This window comes from Myxocyprinus asiaticus, chromosome 17, assembly GCF_019703515.2.
Source record: "Myxocyprinus asiaticus isolate MX2 ecotype Aquarium Trade chromosome 17, UBuf_Myxa_2, whole genome shotgun sequence".
NCBI lineage: Eukaryota > Metazoa > Chordata > Actinopteri > Cypriniformes > Catostomidae > Myxocyprinus > Myxocyprinus asiaticus.
In genome coordinates, this window is record NC_059360.1 from 43,413,890 (window position 1) to 43,441,720 (window position 27,831).

A 27,831-nucleotide genomic window follows, 5' to 3' on the forward strand; every position below is an offset into this window, starting at 1 on the left:
TCTGAAAATAATGAAAATGTAATGACGTTATATTTGAACCATTTGATCAGTTAAGCATGATTTTTGGCTAATGTTTTTTAAAAATGACAATCAAGTTACAATAACTCATTAAGCAATTATTTTTAATACTTTATTATAAATGTAATTAATGCATCAGAATACATTATTAGCCTATGATATATAATTAACATATGTGCAATCAAATATTAAGATATAGGCTTATAGGCTAAATGTACGAATCTCTAACAGTCTGGGTCTATTTATAAATTATCTGAGCATCGTTTAATGCAATAATGGTTGTTAATGTTATTTATTAAAATTGCTAGTGTTACTAAAATATCACTGCAAATGGGCTTCACTGGCTATACTTCAAAGACCGCCATATTAAATAGGCTGTTAATGTTGATTTGCAATTTTGCAACTTTGAAGCCTATTAAGTTTGGTAGTGAGTCAAGAGGTTAAGAAGGAACTGGAACCCCCGCCATCTCCCGCCCTTTTATTGCTCTGATAAACAAGAGCTCACACTTCCCACTGTACACCTGCTAATGAGCGAATGACAGCGCTGATCATCCACTTACAGCGGATTATCTCCAGTGATCTCTGACACCATTAGAGCACAGATCGATTTCTCACAGGACGCAATGAAATGGCCCTTGAAGCAAAAGAACATTAGACCGTGTCAAAGCCCCCATGAGAGAGAAAGAGGGGGGAGAGAGGGAACGAGAGCACTAATATCAGGTAAAAGTATCTTATCCGTAAATAAAATGCATTATTTATTCAACCAAATAATCCAAAACTCAGCTCAATATTTGAGCTCAGTAAGGTTTGTTGTTGCTTTTTTATCAGCCAGGCAAGAAATACACAATGGTAGAACAGATATGCAAAAATAATAAATAATGCATGAAAAAAATAACAGCTAGATAATCATTAACTTGAGTATTTCCAACTGCAGCTCTGGCACGAGCATTGGGACAGACCGGTTGCTAGAAGGTGCTGCTTGACGTTTCCCTGTTTGAATGTTTGAGGTAAAAAAGCTGCACTTACATTTTAGCAACAAGCCTGTACACATTTACTTTTAAGTCCATTTGGCAAATATTAAAGTGGGAAAACATTCCTGAAAAGATAAGAGAAGAATTTGTTAAGTATTGAAAAGATTTAGCGAATCACATCATTGGAAAAGAGCAACCTGGCTGGCTAACTCACATTTTATAACTTTGAGACAAAAGTCTTCCTTTTCTGTAGCTTTTTATCTTTGAAAGTTAACCCTGACATAGGGTACAACGGGGCTAAAGGCACCCATTTAAAAGGTGTATCATATTGTAAAAGAAAAGAAAAAACATATGTTTTGTTTGAATATTGATGGAGCAAAGCAATTTGTTTAGGAAAATAAATAATAATGGAAGGTTGATTTGATTAAAATTCATTTGGAGAAAAAAGTTGCCTAGGGGGTCTTTTACCCCTCACTTTTAAGGCCCCTCATAGGGTTAGTGATATACCTAGTGTAGATAGTTGTTATATGGCAAAATTTGTCAACTTATGCAAATACCTTGACATTAACATGTTTTTTTCAATAACAAAAGATAAAGCTTATTCAAAACAATCTCTTCCAAAGAAAGTGCACCATTTACTGTTAATTTCAATCACATTTGGCATTTCATAACATCTCAATTATTCTGTAAAACAATGAATCTCCATTATGATTTGATCAGTCAATGTGAGTCACATTGAACATTCTCCATAACAAATCTATTCCCACCACTTGAATATTCCAGGTAAAATGCAAGTTAAGCTCAGTCAACAGCATTTGTGGCATAACGTTGATTATTAAAAAAAAATCATTTCGATTCATTCCTCCTTTTCAATACTCAGGTGCATTTTTGGGCTGCCGCACACAATGTTTCACACTCAAATTTAAAAGCTTTCCATTCACACATACTGTGGACTAATTGCAAAAATTTGGTCTAATTTTTCAGAGAACCCCCCAAATAAAATAAAAAAAGTCTCCAATTATTCATAAATAATATTGTATGTGTTTATTATCTTATGATTAACAAAAAGTAAAAAAAAAAAAAAATGTTTTTTTATGTCCTAAATTTGTAAACATGTATTTCTGATTCTGTTCACTCTACCTCACTTTGAAAAGTCTCATTTTATTAAGCACTGGAACAAATAATTAGTTCTCTATCACATTCCATCACAACATACAGATCTGAAATGTAGGTGGCGCTCTAACACATTTTAGCCCTCACAGATGTGCTCGTCCATAGACATTCAGTCTAATTTTCATTTGAAGCACCACCCCCATTTTCATCAAATATCTCAACCTCTGAGTGGACTAGCTCAAGCTAGATGTCATTAGAAAGCTGAGATCCTCCCCTTTGCGATGATATATAACATTAAATACAACAGTTAGTTCTGGTCCTCAAATCTGATTGGACGTGAGATGTTTCTTGAGTGCTGATGTCCCAGAACAGCAGTAGTCAGACGTTTCACTCTTTCTATCACTCCGCTTTTCTTCTCTGCATTCTAAACTAGTGTAAGAGCAGTGCAGGTGTGTAAAAGAGTGACATTAAAGATTTTAGCCAGCTGGTGGTGACAAAAGACCATTTTTGTGTGTTATGAGCAAGTTCATTTCACTGACGTTCATTTGAGTCAGCGAGCGGTTTCTTTGAAGTCATCTGCAACTGCCTCTCACTCCATGACCGCTCTGATTACTACTAGACTACAACTGGGAAATACAGCTTCAGCATTAAGGCTTACCGCTAAATACTCAGGGAAGACCCCGCTCGGACAGCTATTTTTTACACAGAAAATATTATCTTCAGCAAGCTGACTAACACTAAAGATGAGGAATAGAGTTAAACAGCCATATCTTTGCTGTTCATCTCTGCTTGGGAGGCATGACAGACAGAGGTAATCGCACACGCTCAATTGCTCTCGCTCTCCCTTTTTCTCTCTCAAACACACACACACACACACACACACACACACACACACACACACACTCACACTTGTTTCTCCAATAACTTGAACAGCCCAAGCCATCTTTACTAGTTCTAAAGTGATGTTTTCGAATTAGTAACGGAGAATTGGGCGCATCTTTTGAACTAGCAACAACAGATTCTGATCCATGGCGTAAGAAAGTAGTTCCATACACAAATGCATTTTTTGTGACAGTTCTTAGTTTTTCCTCATTGTTATATTTACTTGTTTGTTGAACTGTTGTATATAAGCAATATCACACACGCAATCACGCTGTATGGCCCTAAATCATCACTCTGTGGCCTCGTGCCTGCGGCCAAATCACAGCGGTGCTGATGTAGGGCCATATAGAGTACTCTTGTTCGTGTGATATTGTTTAATTATCATCAAAAGTCAAAAGCATATTTTTTTGATGATTTGCTTAGCATTCTTTTCCTTCTGGATGGCATATTTTGTTCTGGACAATATAACATTGGATTATTCAGCCAAGCAAGCTCACGGACAAGTCAAAAATGGCTCATTTTTTGGAAAACTTCCTAAGGTAAAAGCAGATATAAAGTTTTTGGCTACTTGGGGCTTACATCAGCAGTGATCTGCGCATAAACAAAACATTTGTATTTGAATATTTACAGAAATCATATTTCACTTTGTACTTCTTTTGACAATCTTTCAAACTGTGGTATTAGAACAACAAAATGAACTGTACAGTCACACTTTCATTTGATATATGACTTGTCCATTTAGGTGCAATGTCAAGGACTTTTATTTTCATATAAATATTTCTAGCCCATCACCTCTAGGGGGTGCTAATTTTCAACGCGTTTGTTTTGAGACCTTATTTTGTTATTCTAAACATAACAAAATAAGAAGCATAAACATATAAATGCAGAAGTGATGGTTATCTCTGAAAAGTTCAGATTCAAAGCTTTCAAATAATACCTCTTATGCATGACTTATGTAAATACAAACTTTAACATTTTAAGCGTAATTTCTTTTCATGATATAGTGCCACCCTTCGGACCTGCCGCGGGTCCGTAGAGTTTAAGCGGTTAAAAAAAAGCAAAAATCAAGGTTATAGTGAGGCACTTACAATGGAAGTGAACAGGCCAATTTTTGAAAGGTTTAAAGATGGAAATGTAAAGCTTAGAATTTTATAAAAGCACTTTCATTAATTCTTCTGTTTAAACTCATGTATTATTTAAGCTGTAAAAATTTTACATTTTAGTTTTTACAGTCATTTTAGGGTTTTATGGTTTATGGCGTTATGTTGTAATGGCAACAAAGTTGTACAATTGGATATAACTTTACACAGAAAAGGTTAGTAAGAGATTTTATCACACTAAAATTATGTTAACACACATATTGTTTACGTCTTGTGGCTATAAACAGTGAATATTTTCATGTTTACAGGTTGGCCCCACTGACTTCCATTGTAAGTGCCTCACAGTTAAACCCAGATTTTGAAATAAATGTTTGTGTTAATCAACATTTTGCCACAAATGCTGTCAATTTATCTGAAATTGTATTGAACCCAGAATGTTCCTTCAAGAAAAAAACAATGTATTTTATGGGGGGCTTTAGCCGTACAAAGGTGCTTTTTACCCCCAAATACCATCTTTTTACTTATTGTACAGTTTTGAAAAACCTCGAACAAAACTGAAAATGATAAATAAGTATTTTGTCTAAAAATAAATTTGATCATTTCAGGGATTCTTGTGAGCTACACACATTTACACCATTTGAAATGTTATTAAATATTTGATCAAATTACCTCAAAATCAACCTTTAGACACTGCCCGCAATGACCTCATGGATCACGAAATTTTTTACAGTGTATAGTGACAAAGAGGCGTTTAGAAAAGTGCTTTGATAGTTTGTTGCTATTTAGTGTTTTGGGAGAAACTAAAATAAAAAATGCATATTACACTGGGGGGCCTTTAGCCCCGTTGTACCCTACATGTCTTTTATTTATTTATTTTTTTTCTTCAGCAGTCCAAGGAAATGTATAGGAAATGTATCATTATTAGAGTCAGATATTGTGAAAATGTGTATATAAATAATAAAACATAACTAAATTAAATTAATACATTGCACTGCCAGATGCTGACTGTATTGATTGATGTTGATTTTTTCAGTTCAAATGGTTATTTAATTGCGCAACAAACAATGTCTATGGACACTGAAGTGCAGTGAGAAGTAAATGAAAGACAAAGAGGCACAATTAAAAGATTTCCAGCATATCAAGCACTTACATAAAATTCCACTCATATCAACCTTACTATGCCAGGTGAGTCTGGTCAGCATAGGTCAACCTTGTATCCTGACTAAAAATCACCTAATACCAGTGTCTCATCCAGCTGTGTTTGTGCTCCAAACAGACCTTATCCCATTTTAAAACTACCTTCCAAATCCATGTCTCAACAAAGGCTTACAAAATGAGTGGGGGTCAGAATACAAGACCAAAGATTTGCTCCGTAGACAAATCAGTGAACATATTGGCACTTCCAAAACTTAAGCTGGTCAAGAAATAGTCAAAAAGCCAGTCATCGTCCCTGTTACTGAGACCACCAAAGCAGTATCCAGAGGCCACAACCTCCTGCTAAACCCAGATTAGAGAGGACTTTATCAGCAGGTAGGGCTTTACATCACACTCTTGCCCAGCAGAGTTCAGGTGTGGAGAACAAAATTTCCAGCACTTGTGCTCAACAGTTTAATTTCTGTAGAGGACAGAACTGGTAGAGCTTGGACAGCTGTAATGGCAGTGTGGACAATGGGAGGTCAGGCTCTGAGAATTTAGAAGACGGTGGACATAGCAGAAGAGGAACAACAGCCAGCAGCTCTGGCTCCAGCACCATCCAAACTGTAAAATCAACCTCAGAGCTGCTGGAGGAAGCCAGACTTATTGCATGCTTGAATCAGCCAGATGAGGCTGACCAGCAGAGGGCGCCAGATGAGACATTGGCAGACACATAAGTGATGGAAAGTGGGCACATAGAAGATGAGATCATTGAGCAAAGGGAAATGAGTGGTGGAATTCTCTCCGCCTGTGACCAAACAAATGAACAGTTCACAGAAAGAAGACTTGGACGCATCTGCATCATTGATGATGAGGTTAGCCAAGATATGATTCATTTTTAAATTCATTAAATGTTTATTTTATTCTAAAAAAATTGATAAATAAATAAAATAACAACAAAAAGGCATTATAAAATCATATTTCATACTTTCATGTACAGTAGCACACAAAAAATGCTTATACAGTTAATTCACTCTTAAAAAAATATGAATCTCATTTCATTAGATAGCATAATATCAAATCAACTGGCATCTGCAAACAAACAAAATCACTTCCAGCTTCAATTTTCTTCCCCATTTTAGCAGTCAGTTTTCAGTCACCGACCCCGAAGTGATTTTTTACTTCACACGGGTGTTTTAGCAGATTAACCATGGTTGTAGTTCATCACATTAACTAAGGACATGTTCCACCATAATGTGATCAAATATTTTTTATCTTCATTTTGAACAGCATATCAGAATCAGAATGATCTTTATTGCCAAGTGTTCTCACGTACACAAGGAATTTGTTTTGGTGATAGGAGAAACAAGTACACACACAACATTACATCGAGACACAGAATATAAAACAAGGTAAGAGTATAAATGGACATACAAATAATAGGACATATAACAGAATGGCGTATGTACATGTGCAAGTGGTAATGTATGTGCGAGGTAGGGGTATGTACAGTTATTGAATTAAATATGTTAATTTACATATGTACATGAGATATGTATTTACATTATTGCACTATGGGGGAGTCCTGAGGCAGTTTAATTGTTCATGAGGAAAATGGCCTGAGGGTAAAAACTGTTTTTGTGCCTGAATATACTGGCATTCAGTACTCTCTAGCGCCGGCCATAGGGCAACAGTTTAAAGAGGGAGTGGGCAGGGTGTGTGGGGTCCAGAGTGATTTTACCTGCAGGTTTCCTCACTCTGGAGATGCACAGGTCTTGGAGGGTGGGCAGGGGGGCACCAATAATCCTCTTAGCAGTCCTGACTGTCCGTTGTAGTTTCCCTCTATCTGATTTGTTGGCTGAACCAAACCCAGACAGTTATAGATGTACACAGGACGGACTCAATGATGGCTGAGTAGAACTGTGTCAGCAGCTCCTGTGGCAGGTTGAACTTCCTCAGCTGGCAAAAGAAATACAACCTCTGCTGAGCCTTCTTCACAATGGAGTCTATGTGTGTGTCCCACTTCAGGTCCTGAGAGATGGTAGAGCCCAGGAACCTGAATGACTCCACTGCTACCACAGTGCTGTTCAGGATGATGGGGGTTGTTCAGCTCAAGGTTGTTGTGACCACACCAGACAGCCAGCTGATCAACCTCCCATCTGTATGCAGACTCGTCACCAACACAGATGAGGCCGATGACCATGGTGTCGTCTGCAAACGTCAGGAGCTTGACAGTGGGGTTGCAGTGCAGTAATTTGTGTACAGGGAGAAGAGCAGTGGAGAGAGAACACATCCCTGAGGAGCACCAGTGCTAATAGTGAGGGTCCCGTATGTGAGTTTCCCCAGTCTCACTAGCTGCTGCCTATCTGTCAGAAAGCTTTTTATCCACTGACAGATTGGGGTGGGCACGGAGAGCTGGGTCAGTTTGGTTGAGAGAAGATCAGGCATGATGGTATTGAAGGCTGAAATGAAGTCCACAAATAGGATCCTTGCATAAATCCCAGGTCTGTCGAGGTGTTGCAGGATATAATGCAGTCCCATATTGACAGCATCATCCACAGACCTGTTTTCTCGATAAGCAAACTGATGGGGGTCCAGCAGGGGTCCAGTGATGTCCTTCAGGTAGGCCAAAACCAGTCTCTCAAATTACTTCATGACCACAGACGTGAGAGCGACAGGTCTGTAGTCATTAAGTTCTGTGATTTTGGGGTTTTTGGGGACCGGAATAATGGTGGAGCATTTTGGGTTTTTTGGGGACCGGAATGATGGAGGAGCGTTTGAAGCAGCAGGGAACTTCACACTGCTCCAGTGACCTATTGAAGATCTGTGTGAAGATAGGGGCCAGTTGGTCAGTGCAGACATTCAGACAGGCAGGTTAAACACCGTCTGGGCCTGAAGCTTTCCTAGTCTTATGTTTCCGAATGACCCAGCACACATCCTCTTCACAGACCATAAGTGCAGGTTGAGTAGCTCCAGGAGGTGTTGGTGTGTATATGAAGTGAAGGTCAGAGCGGGGGAGGGGTGTGAGAGTTGGCTTTTCAAACCTGCAGTAAAACATATTCAGTTCATCAGCCATTAGTTGACTCTCTACAGAGCAAGGGGGAGGTGTCTTGTACTTAGTGATGATTTTTAGGCCTTTCCACACAGATGCAGGATCGTTGGCTGAAAACTGGTTTTTCAGCTTTTCGGAGTGGCTTCTTTTAGCCACTCTGATTTCCTTTGAAAGTGTGTTCCTGGCCTGGTTGTACAAACATTTATCCCCACTTCTGTAAGCATCCTCTTTGGCATGACAAAGCTGTCTGAGTTTTCCTGTAAACCATGGTTTATCGTTATTGAATATAAAAATGTCCTAGTAGGGATGCACGTATCCTCACAGAAACTAATATATGATGTCACAATATCTGTGAGCTCATCCAGGTCTGTGGCTGCAGCCTCAAAAACACTCCAATCAGTGCAGTCAAAGCAGGCTTGTAGTTCCAGCTCTGCTTCATTGGTCCATTAATGTACAGTCCTTAATACAGGTTTAGCTGATTTTAGTTTCTGCTTGTAGGTCGGAAGAAGATGAACCAGACAGTGATCAGAGAGTCCTAAAGCTTCACGTGGGACAGAGCAATATGCATCCTTTACAGTGGTCCAGCAGTGGTCCAATATATTTCTTTCTCTGGTGGGGCATGTGATGTGTTGTTTGTATTTTGGCAGTTCTCGGGTGAGGTTAGCTTTATTAAAATCTCCCAGATAGTATATGTAGTTTTGTTTATAATTTTAGCCATCATCAAACTTCTTTTTGAGAAATGTTTTGCTTGAAAATTGTGCTTGTGCTGTCTTTCATTAAAATAAATGCTTGTTTGATATTTTGTTATTTAATCCAGTGACATTCATACATTTTTATATAAGTAAAGCTTTATTTATATAGCACCTTTCAAAATAGTGTTCACAAAGTGCTTTACAGAAAACCTAAAAACATATACATTTCACATACGTAGAATAAAAATAAAGGTTACATTACCTTAATTTTACAATAAGGTTCTATTTGTTAACATTAGTTAACAACATTAGTTAACATGAACTAACAATGATCAATACTTTTAAAGCATTTATTAATCTTTTGTTATTTTATGTTAATTTCAACATATGCTAACACATTTAACCCTTTAAGCTCTGAAGGTGTTTTTAAAGGATTTCCTGTTTCAGTGGCATACCCAAAAAAAAAAAAAAAAAAAAAAAAAAAAAAAAAAAATACAAAAACAAACATAGTGTTTGGTAACATTTTAAAGAAAACTTCTCAGATTTTTTAATAATATAGATTATGATAAATTCTAAGACTCTCAGCCTAAGAAACTGCTGAAAAATCACAAAAAAAATAAAATAAAAAATAGAGCCAAAAATGTCTTATTTGTTAATTTTTTAATTCTTATTTGACATTATATATCTCAGGGTGTAAATAAGGAGGCTCAGAAAAACTGCTTTTGCTTTGTTCCCAATCATGTCAACTGTATCTGAGAGTTGATACGATAAAGCAATCAAAAGTTATAGCATTACAAAAATAATTCATCCAGACATTGTGTCCAAAAATGTCTCCATGTGTCCAAAAGCCTCTCCAAACAAATAAAACAAAATAATTGTACATAAGAACTAATTACACACAACAATGACTAAAGGTTTGCATAGCATGGAGACATGATTTTAGTAATGAAATTTCACATAATGAGTGCCTTTTGACTCAATAAGTCTGCGTCATTAAGTTTGTGTCATTTACTTGGCGCCATCTCCTGGTGGCCATATGTAACTTTGTGCTTCGTGCAGATTATCTAATGATCTATGCATCCGATTACCTTGTGCTTGGGCTCCTTTGAAAGATAATCACATCCTCTTTATGTTCCATATATTTTTCGTGAAGTTATAAGGGAAAACACAGCATATAAGCAACACCAACATTACTGTTAAATACATATATACTTAGCTATTTCACACTATATTTTTGTCTGTGAGTAAAGCAAATATGTTGGTTGTATTCTACATTTTGAGAGCTTTCCAACAACATATGACACATAGCTATTTGATCAGTTTGATGTTTTAACTGATTGCAATAATGTGTACAGTGCAGTTGTTTTAATAAATTATCAAAACGGATAATGCCTAAATACATTGGAAAGTAGAGCTTTTTGACTATCATTTTTTTCTCGCACATCCAAGCTTAAAGGATTAAATCAAAAGTTGTATTAGTTAACATTAGTTAATGCACTATGAACTAATGTGATCTTACAATGAACAATTGTGTTTTTACTAACTAACATTAACAAAGAATATAAATGCTGTAAAAAAAATATTGTTATTTGTTTGTTCATAATACCTAATGCATTAACTAATGTTAACAAATGGAACCTTATTGTAAAGTGTTACCAAAATAAAAATAAAGCACATTGACTAGTATTAAAAACCAGTTAAGAAGAGAAGACAATTCATTTTGATTTCAAGTGTAGCTTAAATGTCCACATACATTTGGGAGCCACTGTATGCATTATACAGTATGTCTATGTAAAGAAGAATACTGTGCAGTATTATCCGTGCTGCTTATACCGTATAGAGTCTGTGTACACAACATGAATCTTTCATCTGAATGGCTACAATAAGTGTTACATAACAGAAAAATCCTTCTTAGTGGGAGCTGCCAGTTTCAGAAACTGTTCAGAAAGGAAACAGTACCCATATATTAAATGACATCATTGAAACATGTTAAATACCTTGTCGCAGTGGGGAAATTTGAAGAATTTCCTGTTTGTACATCTTAATGGGTAAATTCATAAGCTTGGAATGAACACTTTTTTATGTGTATTATCCTTCAGGGGCCAACTCAAAGGGACCTCTCGGTACCAAAAGAGAAAAGTTCCCCAGGACCAGTGTCTTTTGGTGTCAATAAGATGGCTGAGTCAGTATTGCAGAGGGAACCTGAGCTTAGTTCTGAGGGTGAAGGACTTAAGGATCTCCAGTGCTTTTGCGCTGTACATATTATTGTAATCGGTAAAAACGTCAAACTGATCAAATAGCCATGTGTCGTATGTCATTAGGAAGCTCTCAAAGTGTAGAATACAACCAGCTGATTTGTTTTACTCACAGACAAAAATATAGCGAGTAATAGCTAAGTATATGTCTTTGACAGACATGTTATATGTAAACAGGTGTTACTTATAAGCTGCGTTTTCTCTTCTAACTTCACGAAAAATAAAAAATATCACATACCATAACTTAGAGGAGGGGATTCCCATTAAAATGAGCCCAAACACAAAGTAATCGGATGCATAGATCATTAGATAATCCACATGAAGCACAATGTGCACACAGCACATAATGTGCTATCTAGCTAAAAACTCATTAGCTTTCCTGGATCAGATGACTTAATCGGAAATGATGTACATGTAGTATGTTGTCCAGCATCATGGAACGCCAAACCAATCATATTAGGATTCAGATCCAAATATGGGCAGAGAGGATCATTCACTTTAATTACATATAGCCACCAGGAGATGGTGCCAAGTACATGACACAAACTCAGTGATGACTCAAATGACACAGAATGGAACTGAATTAGATCTTGTTTCTCATGCCTACATGCTTTGGAGAGAAAGCATACCTTTAGTCATTGTTGTATTTTAATGTTTATTTAGTTCTAATGTACAATGTTCTAATGCTATAACGTTTGTTTGCTTTGTCGTATCAACACAAAGTTTTACTCAGTTACAGGTGATATGATTGGGAACAAAACAAAAACTACCTTATTTACATCCTGAGATACAGTATATAATGTCAAATTTGTCAGTCTGATCAGTTAGAAAAAAATAGTACTAATGTAAGAGACTACAGCCTTAGCTAATGTGCCAAGTTTGGTAGACATGGAAGGGGATATTTGATCATCAGCTACATGAAAAGCATCACACTGAGGAAAGGCTAAAAAACATTAAAATACTCACTGTTTCAAAAGTATAGCCACAAGACATAAAAACAATATTCTTGTTAACATGATTTTAGTGTTGTAAAAAATATTTTCTGTGTAAAGTTATATCCAATTTTACAACTTTGTTGCTATAATAATGTAATGTCGGTGACAGATAAAAAGAGTTTATCCAACTAGAACAGTAGTCTGCCACAAAAACAACGATTTAAGCAAATTTACAGCTCAAATAATACACAAGTTTTAACAGAAGAATTAATGTAAAAGCTTTTATAAAATTATAATCTTTAAATTTCTGCCTTTGAACGCTCCAGAAATTGGCCCCATTCACTTTTTTTTTGTTGTTGTTGTTTTTTTGTTTTTATAAAGGAAAAAAGGGATAAGCTGAAATTAAGTTTTGTGGTAATCAACATTTTTCCACAAATCCTGTCAATTGAAATGAACTTGTATTGAACCTGGAATATTCCTTTAACCTAAGGAAGTACAATAATTTGTGCAAAGAAATACCTTAAAATCATCCTGATAAAAGCCTTTTTGTGTTTACTTCCCTCCTTTTATATTTTTAAGGTAACCAGTGAATAATGTATATCATAATGGCTTGTGGACGAAGCTTTACTCCTGTTCAAAGAGCAGAGAAGACATCCCATCAAACCAAAATCATTCAAGGCCTTTCACTATTGGCAACCTGGACACCTAAAAAGGAGTATAGAAGAACACTTTGTGATATACAGTATACTTCTAAGCATTTTAACAACAGTAAGGTTCACCAATCTTTGGTGAACAATTCATCAATTCACCAAAATTAGACATAATGCATTCAATACACTATCAGGCTGTCAATCTCTCAACGCAACACTAGTGGAAGGGCGCAGAGGGTGTCATCAGCCCCCCCCCCCAAATCCTATTTAAGGGGCAGTAACACAGCGAGTAATTACCTGTCACTTACGCCACTCAGTTGTGCTGCGGGTCTGTCTGGAGCCAATGCACCCACGCATCCCTCCTCCTGACCTCGCCAGCACTCACCTGAGAGCTGATAATAAAAGATTTACTACCTGTATGGCAGTACCAGCGCCACTGCCTCTCAGCAAAACACTCAAAAAAGGGCCTTTTAATTACTAGCTTTTTCCAGTCATAAGGGTCACTGAGAGGTGGTTTCTGTTGGACGCGGTTGAGAGGGTTTATATGAGAGCCGCCTGCCTACAGAGCAGATGGATAGCGGGACAGGTTGAAGGTTCCTTCTCCAGTTCAGGAATGTTGCCTTTCAGTGATGACTTTGTCGTGACCTTCCAGGTCTTTCGTTGAGGCTTAACCATGCCAGAACAGGGTGATAAATCTTGCTTGTCACAGGCCCTAGCGAACAAATCGTACGCAATATATTGGCACTGTCAGTGGAGCCACGGGCACGTGGGTGGCGGAGGGCCCTCTAATGCCTGTCTGCAGTTTGAGGAACACAAAGGGCCCACACACAAAGTCAGCTCAGAGGTTTTTTTCTCCTGCTGTCTACAATTCAAACAGTGGTGTGAAGTTATGGCCAAGACGATCTGTGCAAATAGATGAAGTCGTCAACATTTTATAATAGTTTAGGGCCTATATCAGTTATGACCTCGCACCTTTTAGTTACGGAAAATGGAATAAAACATTGGAGGTCCTGATTGACCCTGATGCTAGATTGACTGTTGCACATAGTTATATCAGTTATGAGAATATTATGCATTTCTATATTGGGTAGGGATGGCAATCGTAAGGAATTAAATAATTCTGATTCCAATTCAAATTTTTCTTAATGATTCTGGTTCCTAAATGGTTCCATGACGATTCTTTAAGTACTTTTTAAGATTCTTATTCTATTTACTGCCCTCAGCAGTCTTTTACCAGAAAATGATACCAAATTTTAGCAGATGGTGCGTTTCCACAGACATTTTAATTAAGATATTTTATTCATTCATTCATTCAATTTTATAAAATACCAGTAATTACAACAAATCTCATGTGTATATTTAACTACACATTGTCATATCTACGACCGTCCAGTAACTACTGTACTTTGAATTCTTGGTACATTTCAAGTCGGACGGGATAAAAGGAATGACTTGCGGTTGAGTACGTTTTTGATTCATTAAAAGAACGAGCAGACAAGTAGTTCATTTGGTAGAAAGCCTTGTAAGTTTTATGGTGTGGATTCAAAAGAGATGGCTCACAAGAGTCATTCGTTCAGGAATCAATGTACATGGACTGTTCTGTATGTTATGCAGTGTTGATTTAAAAGAATTGGCTTATAAGAGTAATTCATTCGGGAATCAGACTACACTGTAACGCGGTATTCTCGTGCTATAGATTCAAGGGAACCAGCTCATAAGAGTCATTATTTTGGGAATCAGCTACACTGTCGTGTTATGTGTTTTGCGCTGTAGATTCAAATGAACAGGCTCATAAGAAATATTCGTCTGGGAATCAGACTACACTGTCACTCTATATGTTTTGTGCTGTAGATTCAAAAGAACTGACTCATAAGAATAATTCATTTACAGTAGTCCGAATCCTGAACGAATGACTCTTATGAGTCTGTTCATTTGAATCTACAGTGTGAAACATACAGCACAGCCAGTGTAGTCTGATTACCGAACGAGTCTGATTTAGGGTTGCTAATTTTGAAGTTGTAAAATAAGGGACACTCAAATGGGGGGGGGGGGGGGGGGGTTGGGTTCAGGTGAATGCTGTAGATTCAAATGAACTGGGTCATAAGAGTAATTCATTCAGTAATCAGACTACACTGATTATGCTGTATGGTTCGCTATGCTGATTCAATTGCTGTGTTGCAGTGCTGCTGAACAGGAAACACTTTGGCACGGTGTTGCATCCGCAGTGGCAGGTTAACCATTAACACGGACCGTTAACCTGAAAATCATTCGGTTCTGTTATTTTTTTTAACTAGTTCTGAATAAACCCAAGCTCCAGGTTACCAAATCTGATATTGCATCACAGAGCAGAATATTAGGCCTTACATTTGTGGGAGCTTTCGCTGACTGAAAATGACTGAGCAAGCCATCATCATCTGGTATACAAAAATGGTAGATTGTAAAAGGAAAATGCACTTAGTGGAGCTATCCTTACTCAATAGATTCACTCTTGAAAACATAATTTCATAACACAACAACACTTTGTGACCTTGACCTTAGGATGTGTTCCTGGCTCAAGATCCTTGTTGGTCCTGGAAAAAAAATCTTAATTTAGGGTTAAGGTTAGGATTAGTTATTAAGTGTGGGGTTGGGACTTGAACAACATTTTTATCAACCCATCATTTTGTCTTGATAGTAGTGGTTGGGGTTAAGGCTTGGATTAAGGACTGTTTCTTTAACAAGAATATTGTTCCAGGACCAACAAAAGATGTTGATCCAGGAAAATATTTTTTATGCTACTTAGAATGTTGTCCTTGTTGGCAAAACCACGGTTACTGCAACACTCAGTGCCTATTCAGACAATTGTTGATTAACCCTAAATGACCTAATTTAACCCTTATTATTATTTTTACTTTACACAGCATAGAGGGCTACAAAACCATTCACCACTTGTGTACCACTCCTGCTAGTCAAGTTGTGCCTGTTGACCTACAACTAGCTTCTAAAATCTTCCACACTTAAAACCTTACCACTGCAACTCCACAGTCTAACCAACAGAGGACAGCACTTAGACAACTAAATTATACTCCTGATATAAAGAGGTATATATTCTCCAACCCTATTCATCTCTTCAAATTCATCTGTGCCCCCTGTTTTATGAAAGACAAACTCTTTCCGAAATACCAGGTATGGCTGTACCATTAACAAATGGACCTGTACCTCCTTCCCAGCCCATAGGGACTCTTTAACACAAGAAACCACTGCAAGTTTCCCCAACTGCTGCCTGCATTTACACTGTAGACCTCTCTGTAATATACTCAAATGCAGCTTTGTGTCAGTACACTATTGTTCTGTATTATTATTTTGATTTGAGTGCAATTATCTTGCAAATGCACAATAATAGAGAAACAGGCAATTAAAGCAAGTGAGGATGGTCTTGACAAGGGTTTAAATAAAAAGAGGAATACTTGACTTGCATATTAATGCCTATAATTCACATGAATTATGGTTATTAGCATATTAACCGTGATGTTTCCTTTAGGTTTACCTGAATTGGGAAAATTAAATTCCACAACTTGCCTTCTGATTGAAAAAATGCTAATGGTACTGAAGTCAAGGCTGAGATTACAGTATACTATACATTACACTATTATGAGTTGGTGCTCTAACTTCCATTTGTATTACTTTAATATCCTCAAATAACCAAGCCTGACCTGTGCAAAGAGAATCAGTTGGAAGATCTACATAATGTGGTGGAGGCTGAACAGGTTACTTATATGGTCAGTTTATTAATTTACTTAATCCAGAGGACATCCTTTCATCATAACATACTTTGGAGTTGACTAGGGAAAAAGTAGTCAACAATGCTTACATATTTGTCTTCATACCTACAGTATGAGAAAAGACAATTTGTTAGTTTGTTTTCATGGTATTCCTAAGATAGTTTTTGAGTTCAGTTTTTGACATTCTCTAAAAACATGGCCTTGTCGACAGGAATATGTCTCATCAAGTAAAAACAAGTCTTTGTCAGACTTGAGAACATTAGAATTGGCCTCAATCCCTCCCTGTGGGTTCAGTGCAAAAGAATTGGTTATACACATATTTCATATTGTTATTGTTTATTTAGATTATTGTTTATTTAGATAATTCATAATGTCCACTAGTTATCCTTGTCTATTCTAGTTTCTTGTATAACACTCTTTATGCACTCTTAGACAGGTGCAAAACAAATATTATGACTGAGAGGGGGGCATCTTAAAGAAATTTGTAAAGGTTATATGTTCATATCTGCCATGTTTTGGAAGATAAACATTACATTTTAAAGACCCATGATTATAGTGTGTTCCCAATACTTTTCAAATCATCCATACGCCCTTACTCTTGGATAACAGCAAATTTCACCCAAAAATGAAAATGATTTCCTTATCTTCTCACTTCCATGTCATTTTAAACCCATATGCTTATATTTCATTATGGATAACAATAAAAGAATTTGTGAAACATCTTTACAGAGTTCTTTCTATATATATATACTTAACTGTTGTTTTATCGAAAAAACAAAAACCTGTGTGAAGATTCTTGAAAAATTCTCCCATGGTCTTCCACTGTTAAATATTCAATATAAAACAGCATACAAGTGAGTAAATAATGACATAATTTCCATTTTTGGCTGAACAATTCCTTTTAAGTTTCTTTGTGCAACAAATCTTTCTCTGATTTTGATTTTATGTGTTTTGTATAGTGAACCTAAAAGAATTTAGTAATATTGTAATATTTGTTTGTAAGCTGCTTTGCTGTATTGCAGCAGTCACCAGTTTAACCAGAATTTCACCTCTTGTAATATCCTGTCTCCCCGTGGGGTTTCAGGCCAGACAGCCCCATTCTGCCCCACACTTAACCCCAGATCCTGAGCCCAGTCTCCAGCTGCAGTCTGACTTCACCAGCCTCTCTCAGGTGCTGGAGCATGTGCAATGGCGGAGGCAGCAGAACTCTCCACTGGCCGGTGATTCACTACCAGATGTCAGACAGGCTGAGCTCCAGGATGGGCCAAATTCATTAGCGTGGCCCTTCCAGGCCTCAAACCACAGGGGGAGCCCACACAAAAGCAAAGAGAGGACAAGAGTGTCCCGTTCCAAATGCAGGAATGAAAAATGAGGAAAGAAACTTTCTGTCAAGGTGGCCTACATTCATAAAAAACTGAGAGAGCCACCACGGACACTCAAAAGGTTTTTCATCCTGTTATTAAAGGGATCGTTCACCCATAAAAAAATAAAAATAATAAAAACATTCTGTCATTATTTGCTCACCCTTATGTTGTTCCAAACCCATATGACTTTCTTTCTTTCTTAAGCTCCAAAAAGAACCAAAAACCACTGTAAAATTTGTCCACCAGACTGATCCATTCACAATGTTTCTCAAGTTAATAACTCAGTAGAGGGGAAGATTATTAATAAAATAATAACTTACATCCACTTAAAATTTGGTTTGTTCCTCACACAAAGCTATCAGCTATTCAGAAGGCTAGGAATAACAGCCGTGGTTACTATGAACTTTCCTTATATGGAAAAGGCCTGTATGAAGATTCTTCAGAATTTTCCTTTTGTGTTTGGAATGACATGAGGGTGATAAGTCATGACAGAATTTTTGTTTTTGGGTGGACTATTTCTTTAAAGAACATCTTTAAATAAGGGCTGTAATATCTGTAAATATTCATGTCACATACAGGATTGGGATTTAAAAACAAGACCAGAACAACTCTATTGAATCAACTGATATAAAATGAACTTTCATAGCAATCCTGCATATTTTGCAAGAACTTTGTGATTTAGTTTATCTTGTATTTATCAGTTATATCTGATAAATATTCAACCACTAAAGATAGCTTCACTAATAATCTTCCAGATCTATCTCATACACTCAGTAAACCCCAAAGCCTAGAAGAACTTGATGAAATAACAGAAAATATAAATACAGTCATCTCTAGCACTCTTGATGGTGTCGCCCACCTTCGATTAAAGAAAATTAAAGAAAAAAGCCCTGCACCATGGTACAATGATCACACTCATGCTCTCAAGAGAGCAGCTCGGAAAATGGAGCACAAGTGGAAGAATGCAAAATTAGAGGTATTTTGCGGTGCATGGAAGGATAGTGTCTGTAGCTACAGACAGGCACTAAAAGCTGCCAGGTCAGCATATTTTAGCAAACTCATAGAAAATAACCACAACAATCCTAGGTGTTTATTCAGTACTGTGGCTCTATTGGTTAGGAATAAAGCCTCAACAGAACCAGATATTCCATCGCAGCACAAGAGTTATGACTTCATGAATTTCTTTACTGATAAAATTGAAATAATCAGAAATAAAATTGGAATTATGCAATCATCTGTCACAGTACCTCAGAAAACAGTGTCTCATAATTTTCCTCATGTGCAACTTCAATCCTTCGCTGTCATAGGTCATGAAGAGCTAACAAAACTTATCGAAACATCAAAAGCCACAACATGTTTGTTAGATCCAATACCAACCAAGCTCTTAAAAGAAGTATTCCCAGTAATCTCAGAACCTTTTCTTAATATTATTAACTCCTCGCTATCCTTAGGACATGTCCCAAGAAACTTTAAAATGGCAGTTATCAAACCGCTTATTAAGAAGCCACAACTTGATCCTGAAGAACTGGCTAATTATAGACCGATTTCAAATCTCCCATTTATGTCGAAAATACTAGAAAAGGTAGTATCCTTCCAAATATGCTAATTTCTACAGAGAAATGGCATATATGAACAATTTCTGTCAGGATTTAGGCCTAATCACAGTACAGAGACTGCACTTATCAGAGTTACAAATGACTTGCTCTTATCATCTGATCGCGGCTGCATTTCACTTCTAGTGCTTTTAGATCTTAGAGCTGCCTTCGACACCATAGATCACAATATTCTCTTGAATAGGCTGGAGAATTATGTTGGCATTTGTGGAGTTGCATTAGAATGGTTTAGGTCTTATTTAGCAGACCGCTACCACTTTGTCTATGTAAATGAGGAATTGTCAAACCAAACAAAAGTAAAGTATGGAGTGCCACAGGGATCAGTTTTAGGGCCTCTGCTTTTCTCCTTGTATATGCTTCCCCTGGGAGATATTATCAGGAATCGTGGAATACGTTTCCACTGTTATGCCGGCGATACCCAACTTTATATTTCTTCAAAACCTGATGAGATTTCACAATTCTCCAAATTAGCAGAGTGTATCAATAAAATAAAAGATCGGATGGCCAGAAATTTCCTTCTACTCAATTCCGACAAAACAGAGGTACAAATTATTGGACCAAAAACCTCTAAAAATAAGCCGCTAAAATATAATTTGACTCTCGATGGATGTACTGTTACATCATCTTCAACAGCGAAGAACTTAGGTGTTATATTTGATACCAATCTGTCCTTTGAAAACCAAATTACCAATGTTTGTAGAACAGCATTCTTCCACCTAAGAAATATTGCTAAATTACGACACATGCTCTCTGTTGCTGATGCCGAAAAGTTAATTCATGCGTTCATGACCTCAAGATTAGTTTATTGTAATGCATTACTGGGAGGATGTCCAGCAAGTTCAATAAATAAACTTCAATTGGTTCAAAATGCAGCTGCCAGAGTGCTGACGAGAACCAAGAAATATGATCATTTTAGCCCCATTTTATCACCGTTACATTGGCTACCTGTTAAATTTCTGTTAACTACGTACAAAGCTTTGAATGGTCTAGCTCTGCAGTACTTATGTGACCTTCTACCATGCTATACTCCATCATGTTCATTACGATTACAAAATTCTGGTCTGTTAATAAAATATCAAAATCCACAAAAGGAGGTAGATCCTTTTCATATTTGGCTCCTAAACTATGGAATATTCTCCCTAACACTGTTCGGGATGCAGACACACTCACTCAGTTTAAGTCTAGACTAAAGACTCATCTATTTAGCCAGGCATACACCTAATTTATCCTTCAACTCACAATTAGGCTGCTTTAGTTAGGTCTGCCGGAACCAGACACAGTGATCATGATCTATAACTCTGCAATAAATTGAATGGCATCTATGCTAAAATTATTTTATTTGGTTCCCTGTCTCAACCTCGGGACTCCTATCCTGAGGTCACCAGAACCGGCCAGATCCAGCTCTGTTCCTGCTTGGTGTTGGACTCCACTGCTACGTGTCGCTGTGTGATGATGACTAATAGCAGCCGGTGCCAGCCAAACATCACTTCAGTCTATTATGATGGACTTCAGAGGATGAACTGATGCCAACTCCAACCATAAGACATGGGATACTTCATATGCCACTGCCTGAACCTTGGATTTAGGATAGACCTCACCGAAATGACCGGCCAGGTTGAACTGCGATGCACCTAACTGATCTCTGCCTGCATCACCTCGGTCTAATGATGGACTACACTCTTAAAATGGAATACATAGACAATCAATTAATTGCCAACAAAACACTTCATCAGCCAACTAACAAGGACAATGCATCTATGTGAACTTCTGCAGTTAATCCAGTATGGACTTCAAAGACATTAATCATTAATCTTACAGTTCATAAAAAATCTTTGTTTTAAACACTGACCATTAACACTTACTTAGTTTAATAATTTTAAACCATGACTTGCACTATACATAAATAATATTGGCATTATATTCATGTTGTTTAGCCAGAGGGGAACTGGCTCCCACAGTGAGTCTGGTTTCTCCCAAGGTTATTTTTCTCCATTAACCAACATCTTATGGAGTTTTGTGTTCCTTGCCACAGTCGCCTTCTGCTTGCTCACTGGGGTTATATTAATAATTTAATTAAATTTTAATTTTAATTGTATTTATTTATCACACATTATACATTTGCACATATACAGTGAAATTCTTTTTTTCACATATCCCAGCTAAGCTGGGGTCAGAGTGCGGGGTCAGCCATGATACGGCGCCCCTGGAGCAGATAGGGTCAAGGGCCCAACAGTGGCATCTTGGCAGTGCTGTATTATAAATTGTATTATAAATACAATTATTATTTAATTACTTATTTTTAAACAATTCACAATCGTACTTTATCAAACTACACAATGATGACTCTAAGACATTATAGATATTACAGTTTTATCTTCTGTTAATGCCTGATTTTCTGATAAGCTGCTTTGAAACGATGTGTGTTGTGAAAGGCACAATTTTATACAAATAAAAATGACTTGACTTAAAAGCTGACTTATAATTGTAAAATAAATATTATGTCCCTTGAAATATTCTAAAACAAATAGTTTTGCACATCACCCGCCTTACATTTTTTAATTCTGTTGAGAGATTAGGTTGCCAAGTCCGCCGTTTTCCAGCAGCTTTCTCACAGAGTTTGGCTACTTTTAAAAAGTCAAAACAAGTAAGATGAATACTATTTTTTTTTTTTTTATGGAAACAGACAGGCCAACTGTTGTTCACTGTAACAAAACAGTGAATTTACTGGTCAGAAAGTCTATGAGTAAAAGGCTTTCAGAAGTAAAAGTATGATGGTACTGTATGAATTTATATAATTTGAACAACCACCCAAAGCTTGTTCTACCTCAGTTGAAATGTATTACTTTATGAAATGTATTACTTTATGAAATGTATTACTTTTAATTTAAAGACAATGATGTAGACTTTGTCAGGCTCAATCTTTTTACAGTGGTTGTAAACATGATGTTTTTTAACTTTGCAAATCTTTAAGGATGCTACTCATATTATACTATAGGGTCACAAATCAAAGGAAATCTGAAAATGCATAATAGAGAATCTGAAATCTGTGGCAGATTTTGAGTTTTGCTATTGGATCGGTTTTATTGGTCATGTGGCTGATTTTGGGCTAGTTTTGATCATTGGTCAATAAGCTGTCTATTTCTCACAGGGGGACACTTTACAATAAGGTTCCATTTGTTAACATTAGTTATCATGAACTAACAAATAAACGATTTTTCATTTATTTATTTTTTACAACATTTAATACTTTTTTTTTCTCCCCAATTTGGAATGCCCAATACCTAATATGTTCTAAGTCCTCGTGGTGGCGTAGTGACTCCCTCAATCCGGGTGGCGGAGGATATCTGACAAATATCAGTTGCCTCCGCGTCTGAGACCGTCAATCCGAGCATCTTATCACGTGTCTTGTTGAGCGCATTACGGCGGAGACATAGCGCGTGTGGAGGCTGCACGCTATTCTCCGTGGCATCCACACACAACTCACCATGCGCCACACCGAGAGCGAGAACCACATTATAGCGACCACGAGGAGGTTACCCCATGTGACTCTACCATCCCTAGCAACCAGACCAATTTGGTTGCTTAGGAGACCTGGCTGGAGTCACTCAGCACGCCCTGTATTCGAACTCATGACGCCAGGGGTGGCAGTCAGCATCCTTACTCGCTGAGCTACCCAAGCCCCCTAATACTCTTTGTTAATTTTAGTTCATAAAAATACAATTGTTCATTGTTAGTTCATGTTAATTCATAGTGCATTAATTAATGTTAACAAATACAACTTTTGATTTTAAAAATGTATTACTATATGTTGAAATTAACATTAACCAAGATTAATAAATGTTGTCAAAGTATTGATCATTGTTAGTTCATGTTAACAAATGGAACCTTACTGTAAAGTGTTACTACCTCTTATAGGTCTGGCAACCCTGGTTGAGATGTTCGCATTAAGATTGTGTTTATCTCTTTATCCTCTAAAAGGTGTGAATCATTGTGACAGCTACCATGGAAGCCCAACCCCTCTGAGAAGCTGTCTTCACTACACATCTGTCTTAGTCTGCGCCGGCTCCTAGATTTTGAGAGCTTCGTCACCGATCGTGGTGGAATACCTGACGCCACCCCACCCAGAAAGTGGGTCAGAGACATGACTGGTTCGACAAGCTCTTTCCTCCTCTGGTAAAGCTCAAGAGTGCAGGCTCTGTCTCTGGTGGTATGGAGGAGAACCAGCACCCACAGGATATTGTCCACAATCTGGACAAAGTGGATCTATTTGAGGTTCTGGATGAAGGTCTCATTACAGCTGATTTGGAGCTTGAAGTGACCAAGCTAACCCAAACTATCACTGAACATGGGAAAAACAGTGCCTTTGACCTGTGTCGATGTGCTACATATCAAACTTGGTTATCTCAACTAGGCCCTCGAAGATCTTAATGCTGTAAGACTTTCTTTTATACTGTGCATTTCTATTATTTTTGCTCATATTAGGGTTAGGGATTTTTAACACGCCTAAACCTAAATATTAAACTTTGATGCATAGCTTATACCTCTCTGTTTCTGCTACATACATGAATGATACCTCAAATTGTGCTGCTTATGAAGAGAGGCGTGCTATTACATTTCTGAGTGATCTGACATAGGATTTTAGCCTGACAGATGATAAAATAGGTAAGAAAAAAAAAAAGATTCAGATTCTAGTATGCAACCACCTATAAACCACCAAGAAACTGCATAGCAATGTCCTGGTAACCACCCAAAACAATCTAGCATTGTGATGGAGAGTTTTTCATGGGAAAGCACCACTCATATTTTCTTCAGAAAATGTAACAATGTATCATACATTTTTTCAGTACATATTTGTTAACTATGAAATTGTTTATTTTAGAAATAATTAGCCTCCTAACAGGAGCAGAATGTTCAACAGATGTGACCTGAATTTTTCGCTTAATTTATTGGATATTAATGATCGATCTGTTGTTTTTCTATTTTCAAAGGCCATCTCCCTGGAGCCCCATTTACTGGATGCCTACTGGCACAGACACAGTATTTACCTGCTGAGAGATGACCCTGATAAGGCTCTGGATGATCTCAGCTTCATTATTAAGAACAACAAGAAGCGTGCAGGTGTGTGCATGACTCCACTTTTATTACCAGCCAGCAGAGAGACAAGATAATGATGCAGTTCTAGCATGTGCTTTCTTAACCTCTCTATTTGACAAAACGCTATTACACAACCCATTTGGTTCCTGGTGAAAAACATTTTTTTTTTCACTTTTGAAATGAAAGAGTTTGATGTAAACATATTCTGAGAACACAAAGCTCCCCAACCAGTATACATATACCATTTATGGAAACTAAGCTTCAAAAGATAATTGTTATTATTATAAAAACCATAAGCACATTAACACATGACTGCCCACGTTTCTATATCTAAATAAATTCTGTACTTTGTTGCTTGGCCAGCCATGATGAACAATAGTGAATTACGCCGGTCTACATAGGTTAGCCAGTCATAACAGACATCATTTTCATATAGAGCTTTTAAAGGTGCAGTACAATAGCAAAAAGAGCCTGTTTCATTGTAAGGCTCAAACTAAATGATGACTATTTTTAGTGCACAGAATCTTGAATAACGTGTAAAATATGTCTCCTTTAATAATCCTAAATTAAGTTTACTTACTATATGCAAGCATTCTTTATTTAATTCTCTCTATTCAGGTAAACATATCTTAAATAGTTGTAAAGAGTCAAGAAAGAAAGTTCTTCAAAGTCTAGAAGCTCATGACTATTGTCAATTGTGTTCCAGATGCCTTTATGTCTAGTGCAGAAATCTACAAACAAAGAGGGGAAACCACACTGGCCATAATCAACTACACCAAGCCATCAAAGTCAAGCCAGATGAAGCAAACAACTGCTGGGTGAGATACTGCTGGCCAAGGATGACTACACCAAAGTGAGACTTATATGGAACAATATAACTAGATTTACATTCCCTAAAGGAAATACCAGTGCTAGCAATAAAGATGGATGATAAAGACCAATCACAATTCACTATGGAAATATTACAGTGACATCACCACCTGCAGTTAGACATTAGTCGTCATAATCGTCAATTTCTTAAAGGGGGTCTTATCATGAGGAATCAAGTTTTCCTTGAACGTTTGATATATAAGACTTGAACTGTGAACTCAAGAGCAGTTTTAATTACGAAGATAACAAAAACAAAACAAAGGCAAGAACGAAACAAAAGATTGGACTGGACTAGTCTAGACTAAACTAGATGATACAAAAGACTGACTTGACTAGACTACAACATTACAAGAGCAATACTCGACCCGGGACAAAAGCAACATGAGGGTTTAAAGGGATAGTTCACCCAAAAATGAAAATTCTTTCATCATTTACTCAACCTCATGCAATCCCTGATGTGTATGACTTTCTTCTGCTGAACACAAACAAAGAATTTTAGAAGAATGTTTCAACTCTGTAGGTCCAAACAATGAATGTGAATGGTGATCAGACATTTGTAGCTCCAAACAAATCACATAAAGGAAACATAAAAGTAATCCAGTGGTTAAATCTATATCTTCAGAAGCAATATAATAGGTGTGGGTGAAACAGGTCAAAACTAAACAGGCACCACATGTGACTTTCTGATGTGAAAGTGAAAGTGGAGATTTAGAGTAAAAAAAGGAATTAAATTTGGATTTGTTTCTCACCCACACCTATCATATCACTTCTGAAGATATGGATTTAACCACTGGAGTCATATGGATTATTTTTATGTTTCCTTAATGTGATTTTTGGAGCTGCAAAGGTCTGATCACTATTCACTTGCATTATATGGACCTACAGAGCTGAGATATTCTTCTAAAAATATTTGTGTTCTGCTGAAGAAAGAAAGTCATACACATATGGGATGACATGAGGAGGAGTAAATGATGAGAGAATTTTCATTTTTGAGAGAACATATCCCTTTAAATACACAAGGAATAACAAGGTTAATAAGACACAGCTGGGCAATAATCAAGATACTGGAATAGGAAACAGTGGCAAGACAAGAATCTTAAACTAAACTTAAAAATTAAAGTCCAACATGACCAGCGCCCCTACTGGCTGCTAGGGAGAATGCATACATTACACTCCCCAGTTTGAAAAGACCACCTATTGAAATCAATCTGGAAAAAATACTGGAAAAAAAAAAAAAAAAAACATTACAAAAATGCATGATATGGACCCTTTAAAATGACCTACAAAACAAAGTCTAAAGGGAATCTGTACATTTATCATGTTGTAATCACTGTAAACAAGACTTTTCTGAAGTAGTGTTTGCCTGCTGTTATTTCTGCACACTTTGATCAACCATACAATTGGTTTGCAGTAGTTTTCTTGGACAAAATTATTCAGTGGTTTTCAGAGCTCGTCTAAGCAGAACGCTGTTGTCAGGCGTGTCAGTAAAGATAAACAATCTAAAGATAAAATAATATAATGAATGTCCTTTTTCACCACCAGATATTCACCATTGTCTCTACAAGGACTGATACAATAATGATCCATGGAAAACAACATTTCAACAGCTGTAAATGGATGATGGCCCTGGAAGACTTCTCCTTACTGCTGAAGAAAACCTGGGAAAGCCGTAGCCAGATCAATGTTAATATGAAGACAAGAGAGAGTTGGAGTTACTTTTTAGTGTTTGATTTCATACTCCTTGATGGTAAAGTTAAATATTGAATATTGCTGCAGGACATACAGTGGAAGGATCTATTCTAAGCTGGGTCAGTTTGAGAAGGCTATTGAGGACTTTTCCCTGGCTGTGCACTTGGATCCCGGTGACTGGTTGGCATTTTGCCACAGAGGCAGTTTGCTGAGGAAGATAATGCCTGAAATGGCCTTAAAAGACCTCAGCACATCTGGTAACAAACACATACTTGATACAACACACAAGGATGCACAGTTTTTACAATGGCTATTGCTCTACCTTGCCAATATTTTGGTATACTTGAGGAAGAGGGATGTCCTGTTGAGAAAGCAGGATGAGAAGCAATATCTTAGAATCCATGGAGACAGATGGGTTAGTTATGCTTGCTGAATAATTAATTAAAACATTTACACATGAGGTTTTTTCTGAAGAATTTTTCTCAGGAAGCCCTGTAGGAAAGAAAAATCACAAGCGAAATCTCTTTAATATGAGATAATGAGATTTAATGAAGACTTTGTTGAATATTCTGCTTACCAGTTTCACATGTGTTTCCTTTAAAGCTGCAGAAGAGATCTCAGCAATGTCTCAAACTGTG